Here is a 13721-nt window from a genome sequence, read left to right on the forward strand (position 1 = left end):
ACAATCCCTTTATTACGTGTACGTTTCAAGCATTAACTACGAAACTACCCATACGCATTTACATAACAAATAGCATCATTTTCCACCCCATTGACATGATATATAATAAGAACTAGTACTTTAAAGAATTTAATTTTAAAATTATTTTAATATGACATGTTAGTAATATATATGTTTCGAGAGCAAAACTTTGAAAAAATGGTTCGATTTAGGCCGGTTCAAATTGAGTTGGTAAGAAATCAGGTCGATTTTAGTAAACCGTTTAAATCGATCACTGAATTGTTTCAATCAACCGATTTAGGCCGATTAATTCAGATTGATTCTAACTGATTTTAGACAGATTTAAACCGATTCAAAATTGTCTTGTACAAAAATATGATAAAACTAAACATATATTAATTTTTTCATCATTGTATTCAATAAGAATCATAAAGAAATTAAAAGATAAAACATGTAGTTCTTATTTTATTTAGTTGAACAAAAATATTAGGAGATGAATGAGTATTGTTTTGTATTAGATTTGTAGTTATGCATAAAATATTAATTACATTTGTCATGTGCTTATAACTAATTAATGGTTTTTATCTTCTTCATATATGAGGCAAAAAGTGTCGATAATTGAGGTTAAATACATAAATTACATGTTTATTAAAACAATTTAGATGCATATAATATTTTTATTGAAACTAGTAAATAAATTGATATTTTTATACTCTTTTATACATGGTATTAAATGCTTGAATTATATTATATTTGAGTTTTAATATTTTTATCAACATTAAAACAATCAATTTAAAATTGTCATGAATCATTCGATTCAATTTATTAAATCGCTTGATTAATTGAATCGGTCTTTACCTGAATCCAAACACAGTTCCGATTTTTCAAGCCTTGCATCTTCCACAGTCCGACACCAATTTATAAATAAATAATATCTTTTTTATATCCTTCATAATTACCAAATATCAGAACTAGGCTCAGATTTGGGACGTTAGAGGGCTTTAATACTACTAATTAATATATCCTTCATATTTTATGCTATCTTGCTTTTAAAAAAAAAAAAAATTAAAATTAATAGTGCATCGTTGTGCGGAGGAGATGGCGGGATCCGAGTCCAAGTTTAGCTTTTGCCATACTAGATTTGCTCTTCATAATTGATAAATGATTAATCTATATATGTATTGCATTAATGCCAAGTAGAAACCATTAATATAGATTAGATCTATAACATTAAGAAAATTTATTAAATACTTGGAAGGATCACTAGCTGACCAAAACTATGTCAGTCAGCTAGATTTTTTAATTTATTGGCACACTTACATCATATTTTACATATATGTTTCCATGCATACTGCAAAGGAAGCTCGATCGATCGAGCTCCATTACAATATTAATCATGGTGTCAAACCAAATCCTATTTATTTATTCTCAAAGCATTACGGTACTACTAGTACATCATGTAACTTTAGTAGTACTATTTATTCATACTTTCACCACCACAATAAGTAGTACTGATTCAAGGTCCTTGAGGTGGCTTGCAACGGCCATATGCTTTACTTTTTGGATCACACTTGCTGGGCTTTGGTTTTCCTACGCAAGAACTATATTTAGGATCGCTAGGCCTTCCGCATGATATTCCTGGCTTGTTGGGATTCTTTGTTCCGACAGAACTTCCTGCATCGATCGAAGCTGATAACCAGATTAGTTCTTTATATTCAGCAATCATAGCCTTACTACTACCCGTTTACAATTTTTCTATAACTTTATAATAAAATAATATTTTTTAGATTTTAAACACATCAAATTAAAAACAAAATTAAAATAAATATTTTTAAAAATTAATTAATTAACTAGAATCAGGATGAACAAGTACTACTATATACATACAGCTTGTTAAGTAAAATTAATTAATGACTAATTAATGAATGAATGCAAATTAAACCAGATTAGAAAGTTGAGGTAGATCTCACCATCCCGATCAGCCAGCTCGCGAGCCACAATAATAGAAGGGGACGACAAAAGAAGGGAAGCCAGAATGCAAATGACAACGATAGCCTTCATTTTAGGATTGTTGGTTGGATTGATGATCTGTGTGTGCAAAGATCCTTTCCCTACACTCCTATTTATAGGCCATTCCAAGTGCATCTAGACCTTGACGCGTGCGCATATATAGTAAGCTAAGGCCTAAGGGAGTTGGGATGTTTTCGTCATGTGATAAGACAGGTAATCAGAAAAACCCAAGTTTGAAGGGTATGGTTAAAGAGAAGTGTATATGATCAATAAAGAGTAATTTTATAAAATTAAATCCATAATTTGACATATCATGATACGTTATATTTATTTTATAATAAAAATAATTTTATTATTTAACATATTATATCAAGTCATATTAATTTATGAATTTATTTTTATAAAAATAGGTAAATTCATTTGTGACTAAAAAAAAAAAAAAACTTGTAGTTATTTCGTGCCTTAGAGATTAATGAGTTCTCACTTTCCTACCGGCTATGGTGAAAAGAACGAAGATTGTATGTACAGATCTATATATTAATTAAGATTACTAGAAATTGGCCCCAACCGATCTCTTTTTGGAGACCATAATGGTCAAGCTTATCTTCTTATATATGTAACATATAAATTAAATAAACAAAAGTTAATGCTGGTGGGCTAGCACATGATCATGAAAATTAAATAAATAAATCACATGTATTTATAGAGAGCCAAATGAACCATGCATCGAGCCCGCGGTCTAGATCTTTAGTTGGCTTTCGTACGTCATCCTTATTGAATAATTCTATTTTAAAGATCTTATATCTCATTTCACCTACATAGTATAATTTTATTTAAAAAAAAATTATAAAGTTTAAATCTTACAAATCAAATTATGTCATGTGAAATGTGAATGATATATGATCACTACAACACAATTGAGTTTTTGTGACGATTTTGAATTTGTGACAATCTTGAAATAGTCACTAAAACTCATTTTCTATGACGGTTGCAAGAAACTGTTATTAAAGGTGGACGATAAATGATTATACATTTGAACGATAATAATATTTCGTTTGAACGTAACTTAGACGATGTTGTTTTGGAATGATTACATGTGAATTACATACAAAATGTTGCGTTCAAACAATACGTGTACATTCAAATATTAAGCCCACTTATGTGTGAATATGTAAGTTTCTTTCAGACAATTTAGTTTATGTTTGAAAGATAGTCATTGACGTTTAAACGTGAACTATTTTAAAATTAAAAATAAAATTTTAAATTAAAAAAATTTGAGAATTGAAATACAAAAATACTAGATATATTAAATTTATTGTTCATTACATAAAGTATAGAAAAATAAATATATTAAAATATATTTGGCAGATACAATGAGGTTTCCTACGAAGAAAAAGGGAAAGCAATTAGCTAGAAGACCTAGCAATTGACTAGAGATCATTATTCCCTCTTCAAAAGGAAAATGAAAAGAAAAGACTAGAGATTCCATGATGATCAGGTACCTGTTTAATTAACTCTCCCTAGATGTTTAATTAACCCATCAATTGACGCTATAACATGAGATGAAGCGCTTTCACTATAGTGGCAAGTAGTACTATTGATCCTAGAAGATATAAACAAAAATCTTCATCATCAGGTAAATTTGAGGATCAGAAAAATACATCAATTACAGAATAAGTGTGCGCACTCAGTGGCGCAATGAGTAGTGACTGAAATGATATTTGGTTGAACACTCCTCATTAGTATTCCTATAGATAGTGGCAAGGACCCACCTTGAACTTATCTTCATCTTAATATATATATATATATATATATATATATATATATATATATATATATATATAACACGCATGACTGTTGAGAAAAAATAATTAATCCATGATCAATTACTATTTTTATTATACGAAAATAGTAATATTAGTTTTATTTTTTCAGAGCCTCCACATGGGATATCAATCCAACTTAAATAGTAAGGTCTCTAATTTGATGGGTTTAGTTTAGTGATTTACAAAACCTCGATTCTTCTTCTCATTAGGAGGTTATAATAGTTATGTAGAATGAATAAAACTTATTAATGAGATTCATAACAGTAATTACTAGACATATTTTCAATAGTGCATTCTGTTATATGTAGATGTATGATTTGTAAGATTTGAAGTTATTTAGTATTGTACAGTAACTTCATTGGTACATGGAGGAGCAAATGAGAAAGCTCAAATGGTGATGGTAATAGTTCATGGGAAAGCTTCAAATTATTATTATTGTTATTATTATTTTCTAACAAAATTCTGTGAAAAAAGGCTTTTACTCATGAGATGGACTCATGGGAAGTCATCAATACCGGTGAGTACTAGTTGTGGCAAAAAGTGCAGCCCAATTGTATTCCCGACGGTAATTTCCACCAACAAAGTTTTCTTTTTTCCACAAACAGAGCTCGTGGAAATAGTACTAAATTCCACAAGATTCATCAAAATTGTTGGACTATTTGTCGCGAGTATTTAAGCTTTACTCTCGGATGTTCTCGTGGGAAAAACAAGCTTTTTCCTACGAGTTGAAACTATTGTGAAAAAATATAGCTTTTCACACTAATTTTATTCTACGAACTTCTCACGACACAAGTTGGTGATAAAAAGATATTTCTCACGAAGACCATGCCAAAAGCATTCTTGGGTAAAACCAGTAAATATTTTAGTAGATCCTCCATTGAAATATATAGATATAACAACGTATAGCGCTATTGAAACCAAAATTTTGCTCGATCTCGCTGAAACCAAAATTTTTAAGTTTATTACTCTTTTAATTTTAAATTAAAGGGGACATTTATAGTGCTACTGATCAATGATCTTTTAGGTATTACATCTTTTACTTTTCTGAAATCTATATATTAAAAAGTAATCCAAATCAATTGCAAGTTGTATAAACTAATAAATAAAAGTTAATGCTCGACAAAGTAGTTAGAATAGAGTGTGAAAGCGTGAAGCCAATCTCATTCTGTGTCATACACTTTGTCCTTAAATAATATCTTAATGATCAAAAGGAAAACTCATGGCTATTGTTCATATATCGCAAGGGATCACTCATCACATTATTCAGATTCCTTCGTCCCTATTGTTACATTGTACGTGTAATAGTACCGGACCCCATGATGGGAGCTTCTTCGTGTCTAATCACGTCTTTGCTTTTATTTTTTCTTTTTATTATATATTTTATAGACATCGAGAATTTTTGAGTCCTTGCACCAGTTTTCATGAGAGTAATCAGTAAATTATTTACATCATGTTCTTTTATTGATATATTAAACACATCAATACATGAACGTGTCAACGATGTTGGAGAGTGTTTAAACAAACTTCCTAACCCGTATCAGTAATAAAAGTAATTTTACAGTATAATGACATAAAGTCACGTGAATTTAAATATTTACTTTTATATAATCTTTTGTGATTAAAATATTTTTCCTTTTATTATGAGCTTCATCTGACACTTACTCTCAAATAATGTAGTCTAGCTGTCGACAAGGTTCATACATGATGATCATTTCTTTAAGTACAACCAGAAAATTCATCCGTTTTCTGCAAAATTATAACGCGAGTATATCATATATATCATGTACGTATTGCATTGACTTAGAGAATGAAATAATCCAAAATATCAATAAATTATTAAGATAATTGATATTTGTAATTGTACAGTGTGTAAGTATCGCATAATTTTTTTAAAAAGAATAAATAAATAAAAAATTCATATAAAAAAATTAATTTTTTAATAATAAATAATTTTTTTTAAAAATAATTACATGATGCTAGCGTACTCTTAAAATTACCTAATTGATAAGTTGTTTATTTAATATAATAAAAAAACTTTCTAGTTGGTGGAGTATGTTTTTTTAAAGAGTACTAATGAGGCATGGGACCGTGCACAATTATAATTTTCATCTGAATTTTCAGTGGCAAACATTCACTTTTTATTATTATTATTTATAACTATTCATAATGTGTATGATCATTTCGTTTTATATCTTAGACTCCTTACGTTGTTCGACTGAATTCAATGACGTTTTATATATTAGATTCCCTTCACCATATATTCGTATAAATATATATATTTTTTTTACCATTCTCTGTTCGTATATAATTCCAAAATAGTAAGGATAGGTTTAAATTTTAAACCTATCTCAATTCATCTCAATTTATTATTATAATTTTTTTAAATTTTAATATAAAATATAATAAACAATTTAATTTTTTTAAATTTTAAAATAATAATATTATTAAAAAATAATATCTTAATAATATTTTAACATCTCAATTGAATTTAGTTCAAAATTCAAACGTAATTTAAATTAATTATTGGAATTCTATTAATTAGATAGTAAGAAAACAAGCTGACCCAAGTAATCAAGTGATCAGCTCTTTTATTATTGGCACACGTACATCATATCAAAATACAGTAACATGATTTTACATATCTCCACACTGCAGAGTTGGAGTGAGCTCAAAAAACTTTATTCTTATGATATCAAACCAAACTCTAATATTCAAGTTCCTTTAGGTGGCGCGCACTCGCGCCTGTTGTATGGATTCTTAGTACACTTGGTGGGCTTCGGTTTCAGTTTCCCTATGCATTTGCGATACGCGGGATGGTCAGGCTTTCCGCATGTTATAGCTGGCTTGTCGGCTCGGCCACCAGAACCTGCATTAACTGATAAATGAATATGACTACATATATAATTAGGCCGGTCTTTATATTTAATAGCCAATGTAAACTTATTAGTTATCCCTAATAATTGCATCAACACATAAAATTATGATATATTTTTTTGATTTTTGGTGCTAGCTTCTGAATGCCGGACCAGGGTAGTCATCAAAACCCTCTCTTCTAGTTCATGTATGTGTTATAATATATATATATATATATATATATATATATATATAAAATCTCAACAATGTATTTAACATGATGATGTCGTGTAGAACATGCATATATAAAACACGTGACATGATGTTTAAACAATTGGTACACATATAATTGTAAAATTATTTAAACAATTAGTCACAAATTAGGAATTGTGAGAATCCAAATGAAAACTGTTATTATATAAAAGCAAGAGGATAATATTTAAAATTGGGGTTATCATGAACAACTTCTAATGTAGAATAATATATTTGAATCTTGCAATTAGCAGAAATGACTAACAAATATAGAAGATGACTAATTAATTGTTGTTAAGATATAAAATAATAAAATCTACCTCTTTCCATTAGCTTAAGATTTTGAGATAAATGATGATTTCACATGGTATCAGAGCAGAAATCTTAAGTTCGAATCTTAAATTTACACTTTATCTCATTTAATTAAATATTCTACTTGTTGGGCATACTCATTGAAGGGAAGTCTGGCCTACAAGTGAATGTGAGTGTTAAGATATAAAATAATAAAATCTACCTCTTCTCATTAATTTAAATTTTTGAGACAAAGATAATTTCACACGTACTCTCACCACTCTCATCAGCCAGTTCGCGAGCTGCAATTGCATGGGACAAGATAAGCATAGAAGCAAAGAGAATACAAATAAGAATGATAGCCTTCATTTTGTTGATTGCTAAGAGGTCATTTTCCTCCTAGACTCCTCTTTATAGAATACCATTCAAGTGCATGTGTAATTAGCGTCATGTGAATGTGGCTTTAAATTTCTTCAGTTGATAACACGCACGTACAGTCAGATTGAGCAGCCCAACATCGGGTAGTGGTATATATATCAAAAACCAAAAACCAAAAAGGAGTTTGGTAGATTAGATGGAAAATTTATTTTCTATGAATAAAAAGTGAAGGCAAGAAGACCTAGCAATTGACTAGATCAGATGCTAGCCATGTTCGGGATTTAAAAAATAAAATAAACGTAGGGAAAAACAAGAAGAAATTAAAAAGATTCCATGATCTTGAGGTGGTACAACTGTCCTTGCCAACTCATAATTAATTTCTTCACCGATTTTTATGCGTTTTGTTTTAAATCTAATGACGTTATTTTATTCTTTTAGAGTAATACAATATATAATAGTAAAATATATAAATATTATATAATCGTTATAAAAAATAATAAAATTTATTATTAAATTTTTTTTTATATAAATTCATATTTATTCATTTTTTTAAATAATTACACAATATTTACAAACTCACAATTATAAATATTATTTTACTTTCTTTCAACTAACTATCGACCCAACCCGGCCAAGAAATAAATGGATTATTGACAAGTCATTACGATTGTTTTTTGTTAAAAAAAAAAAGTTCTCTGCAGCTTTCTTGCTTTATAGAAGGAATCCACACTTACCTAATTATGGGAGCTTGACCGATCGAGTCCAATCACGGCCAATCAGATTAATTATTAAGGACATGCAGATCAAGGGATGCATATATGTCGATCGTTGGCTAGCTATCTATCTCTTAGAAAACATTTTAATTAATAACTCTCGACCAACAGATCGAAGAAATAAATAGATTATTGACAATTCATTACGAAATTAAAAAAAAAAAAAATGTTCTCTACATTTTGCTTGCTTTATATATAGAAGGAATCCACATGACTTACCTAATTATATAGGATATATACATCATGAAAAGAAAGAAGAACGTATACGATATCTAGATATTTTCACTAAAACAGTAAGTTTAGAACGTTGACCCCAAGTCTTAAAGTAAAGCCGACATGATGACCATGCATTCATGGACATGAAGGCCATACATATATATATATATATATATATATATGTGCGCGCGCTAATTTTCAGATTATGCAAAATTTGAGCTAAAGTTAATTAATGTTGAATGATGGAGTAGTACGTACATGCATGAAAATTAAAGCAAATTATAAATTAGATCCGTATATAGTAGCGAGCTACATAGAGAATGGTTCCAATGATTATCCATTGAGCCGATTTTAAACTACTATAAGAAAACTGCTTATTTAATTTGTTTTCAGTTATTTTTTATTAAAATGATTATTTTTTACCAAAATAAATCTATTCTTATCGTAAATAACTTGTTATAAATACTCATTATTATTTTTGTAATGAACATATAATCGATACAAATTTATTTGGAAAATTTTGCATGCGTTGGAGCTACTTCATGATCGAAATCTAAGTTATGATCAGTAAGCACATGCTACGTACAGAAGTAGCTAGAAGTAGAAGAGATTCTTAATAATGAAAATGAAAGTTCATCACAATTCGCAAGCGGTCGACAACCCGACAACCCCCCCCCCCCCCCCCCCCCCCCCCCCCCCCCCCCCCTTTTTTTTAATGATTAAGAAAATATTTTTTAATAATATTATAAAATTTTGTTTTAAAAAATAACGTTTAAAGGTGTTAAAAAAATATATGAAAAAAAAAACAAAAAACAAATAGATGAAAAATTAATACACAAGCGGGAGAACCCAGAGCCTAGAGCGGTGGCTGTAGAAGGATTCTTTTTTAAATATTTCATACGTATCTAGAATCTCCTACATCCGATTACTCTTATTAATTATATATTTGAGTCAATCTTGAGATCAGTAGTCTAAGGGACTTATTTAACTTAAAAATTTATTTGCAAGCTCATTTATTGATACATCAAATAAATTACTGATGTAAAAATTTATCTGTTCGAGCATAAAAAAAATTTGTGTTTTAATTTTTTTTATAACATTATTAAATTTCACAATATAAATATTGTGTATTTTATGCACCAAATTATAAATGGCAAAACACTTCTAATTTAACGGACAGCATTTGGTCAAGCTTTTGACATCTACTAATTATTATATGCAAGATACTTGAATTGCCACACACACACACACACACATACACCTAATTATAATTTGCTTCGTGACCATGAAATGTGTATATGTGTGTGTATATATGTATATCTATTATGTATATCTATATAATATTTGAGATGATCACGCAAACTCGCAAGGGGACTCATGCATCGAGTTTACAAGATATAGTAAATTCCTTGACAAAATTACAAAGGATATTGCAACATCAAATACATGAATTGATTTCTATCTGTTGAGAGGATATTATACGTATATAGTATTGTGTACTAATTAATACTGCATGATCGAAGCTTGTCCGAGTCTATTCACGTGTTTTCTAATTTATTTATTTATTTATCAAAATACACATTTACATAATAAATAGCATCATTTTCCACCCAATTGAAATGATATATAATCAGAACTAGATTAAAGAATTAAATTTTAAAATATTTTTAATATGACATATTGTTAGCGTAATATATATGTTTGGAGAGCGAAACTTTGAAAAAAATAGTTCGATTCAGGCCGGTTCAAATTGAGTCAGTAAGAAATCAAATTGATTTTAGTAAACCGTTTAAATCATTTACCGAACCATATCAATCAACCGATTCAGATCAATTTTAGTCAATTTTAGACCGATTCAAATTTGTCTCGTATAAAAATATGATAGAACTAAAGATATATTAATTTTTTCATCATTGTATTCAATAAGAATCGTAGAGAAATTGAAAGATATATATAAGACATGTAGTTTTTTATTTTTTTTAGTTAAACAAAAATATTAGGAGATGAATGAGTATTTTGTATTAAATTTATGGTTGTACATAAAACACTACATTTGTCATGTGCTTATAACAAATTAATGGTCTTTATCTGCATCGTATATGAGGCAAAAAGTGTCGATAATTACTGGGCTTCGATCATGATGATATCCTCTGAACCAAATATCATAACTGGGCTCAGCTAGAATATTATTTGGGTTTGAGGGCTTTACTACTACTAATACTACGTGATCGTTCTACCGAGGAGATCATGGGATACATACATACATATATATATCCGAGTCCAGTTATAGCTTTTAATTGCCATACTACACTCGCTCTTCATAATTGATAAATGATTAATTTATATATCTATGTATTGCAATATTTCCAAGTACGTAGAAAGAAAGATATATATAGATCTATAACATTAAAAAAAAATTATTAAATACTTGATCATGTATTAGGATCACAACAAGCTGATCACCGAAACTATGTCGGTCAGCTCGATCTTTTTATATATTGGCACACGACAGGATATGATCAAGATGCAGCATATTTTACATATATGTTTCCATACTGCAAAGGAAGCTCGATCGATCGAAGCTGATAACTAGATTAGTTCTTTATATTCAGCAATCATAGCCTTACTACTACTTGTTTACAATTTTTCTATAACTTTATAATAAAATAATATTTTTTAGATTTTAAACACATCAAATTAAAAACAAAATTAAAATAAATATTTTTAAAAATTAATTAATTAACTAGAATCAGGATGAACAAGTACTACTATATACATACAGCTTGTTAAGTAAAATTAATTAATGACTAATTAATGAATGCAAATTAAACCAGATTAGAAATTTGAGGTAGATCTCACTATCCGGCGGATCAGCCAGCTCGCGAGCCACAATAATTGAAGGGGACGAGAAAAGAAGGGAAGCCAGCAGAATGCAAATGATAACGATAGCCTTCATTTCAGGATATATTGTTGGTTGGATTGATGATCTGCATGTCCCTAGACTTTCCCTACACTCCTATTTATAGGCCATTCCGAGTGCATCTTTACCTTGACACGTGCGCATAGTAAGCTAAGGCCTAAGGGAGTGGGTTGTTTTCGTCATTTGATAATACGCGTAATCAGAACAGGCCAAGATCGTTATTTTTTCCTGCTATATGTGTCTTGATCTCACTGCCATGATTATTTTCTAGTACTAAAGTTTCTCATGAATATATAATAATATATATGAAACCAAATAATAAGTTAATTAGAGTCTTGAAGACCAATTTCAGCAGTGAAGAGATTGTTCTAAAATATCAAAAATCTAGCATCACGAACAAGTACTAGTAATTATATATGAACTATCTCTTCTAGTTAGTTCATGCATGCATGTTATATGTGTGTGTGCGTGTGTATTTTTTTGTGTTAAACTCATGATAAACAATGTTAACATGAAGATGATCATGCATGTGTAGAACATGCATATGTAAAACACACATTATGATGTTTGAACAATTGGTTGTAAACATATGATGTAAAATTATTTAAGGATGATAATACATTTATACTTCTTTTACTACTGTTTTATTTCTCAGCTATTTTTTTCTCTTTGCTATTTGAATCTGGATTAAAAATTTCAGAACATGACATTCTTGCATAATTTAGAAGAAAATAAATTCAATCAATCAACTAATCATGTAACTTAATTAAAAATAAATTCAATTTTATAAAAATTGACACATAGAATGTCATGTTCTGTGATTTTTAATCCAGATTTAAAGAGCAAAAGAAAAAAAATAGTTGAATAGTAAAATAATAATAAAGAAAGTGTAAGGGTATTACCCATTATTTAACCAACTAATTAGAAATTAAGGATTGGAAAATCCAAATAAAAATTGTTATTATATAAAAACTGCAAGAGGATAATATTTAAAATTGTGGTCATCATGAGCAACTTCTGACGTGGACTATATAATATCTTTTGAATTTTGCAATAAGCTGATGACATGACTAATGAATATAGAAGATGTAGTACTGTGCTCTCACCCTTATAAGTCTCAGCCAGTTCGCGAGCTGCAATTGAAGGAGACGAGATAAGAAGGGAAGCGAAGAGAATGCAAATAAAAATGATAGCCTTCATTTTGTTGATTGCTGATTAATGGTTTGTGCTGAGAGGCCATTTTCCTCCTACACTCATATTTATAGAATACCATTAAGGTGCTTGTGTAATTAGTATGTGAATGTGGTTCGAAATTTCTTCATCAGTCAACATCGAGTAGTGGTATATATCAAAAGGGTAGTGACCCTATCACTACCCTCTTATTATCTATTTATTATTTATAGTGTATTTGAAATTTTTTTAATATTTTTTTAAAATATTTTTTTAACATTCTTTATCATTAAAAAAATTAAAAAAATATAATTTTACTAATAGTTATTTTCTTAATTATTAAGTAAAATAAAAAATTAAAAAAATTAAATACAAAAAAAATTGCAAATAAATAGTACGAGATTCATAACCCTATCATTAGGATAATAAAAAGCAAAAAGACTACCTTTAGGTAGATAAGATGGAAATTGGAAATTTTATATGAATAAAAAATGAAAGCTAGAAGACCTAGCAATTGACTAGATCAGATGCCATGCATGTTCGTGATTAAAAAACAGAAGTAGGGAAAACAAGAAGAAAAAAGATGTTATGATCATGAGGTGGTACAAGTACAACTGTCCATCATGTGACTCTTTTTCTTCATCGATTTTTATAGGTTTTGTCTTTAAAAAGAGAAAGAAAGAAATAATCTAATGTTAGTGGAAAATGCTCGGGCTAGCGAGAGGTGTCTCCAGACATTTTTTCCCGAATGCCCCTTTTTCTGATTAAATAAGTACTATTTTTATGATATTATGAATGTTTTTTTAAAAATGTTTACAGATATAAATATATATAAGAAAACTGTTTATTAATTTATAATCAGTTATTTTTTATCAAAATAATTATTTTCTATCAAAATAAATATATTATTATTACAAATAATCATTTTTATTATAAATAATTCGTCAAAATGTTCTTTTTATTATAATGAATATACACATTTTCCTAAAATACAATCTCAATGATCAAATGGAAAGTTTGCGGCTATTTTGT

The 13721-nt window shown here is 28.8% G+C and overlaps 1 long non-coding RNA gene across 1 annotated transcript; it reads right to left on the reverse strand.

The window, feature by feature from the left end:
- Positions 1-1256: 1256 nt before the first annotated feature.
- Positions 1257-12818, reverse strand: LOC121249736. Its single transcript, XR_005937636.1, has 2 exons — positions 12626-12818; positions 1257-1674 (listed from the first exon to the last, which is right to left on the reverse strand). It is a non-coding gene; the product is annotated as an uncharacterized LOC121249736 (long non-coding RNA).
- Positions 12819-13721: the final 903 nt, after the last annotated feature.

This window comes from Juglans microcarpa x Juglans regia, chromosome 2D, assembly GCF_004785595.1.
Source record: "Juglans microcarpa x Juglans regia isolate MS1-56 chromosome 2D, Jm3101_v1.0, whole genome shotgun sequence".
NCBI lineage: Eukaryota > Viridiplantae > Streptophyta > Magnoliopsida > Fagales > Juglandaceae > Juglans > Juglans microcarpa x Juglans regia.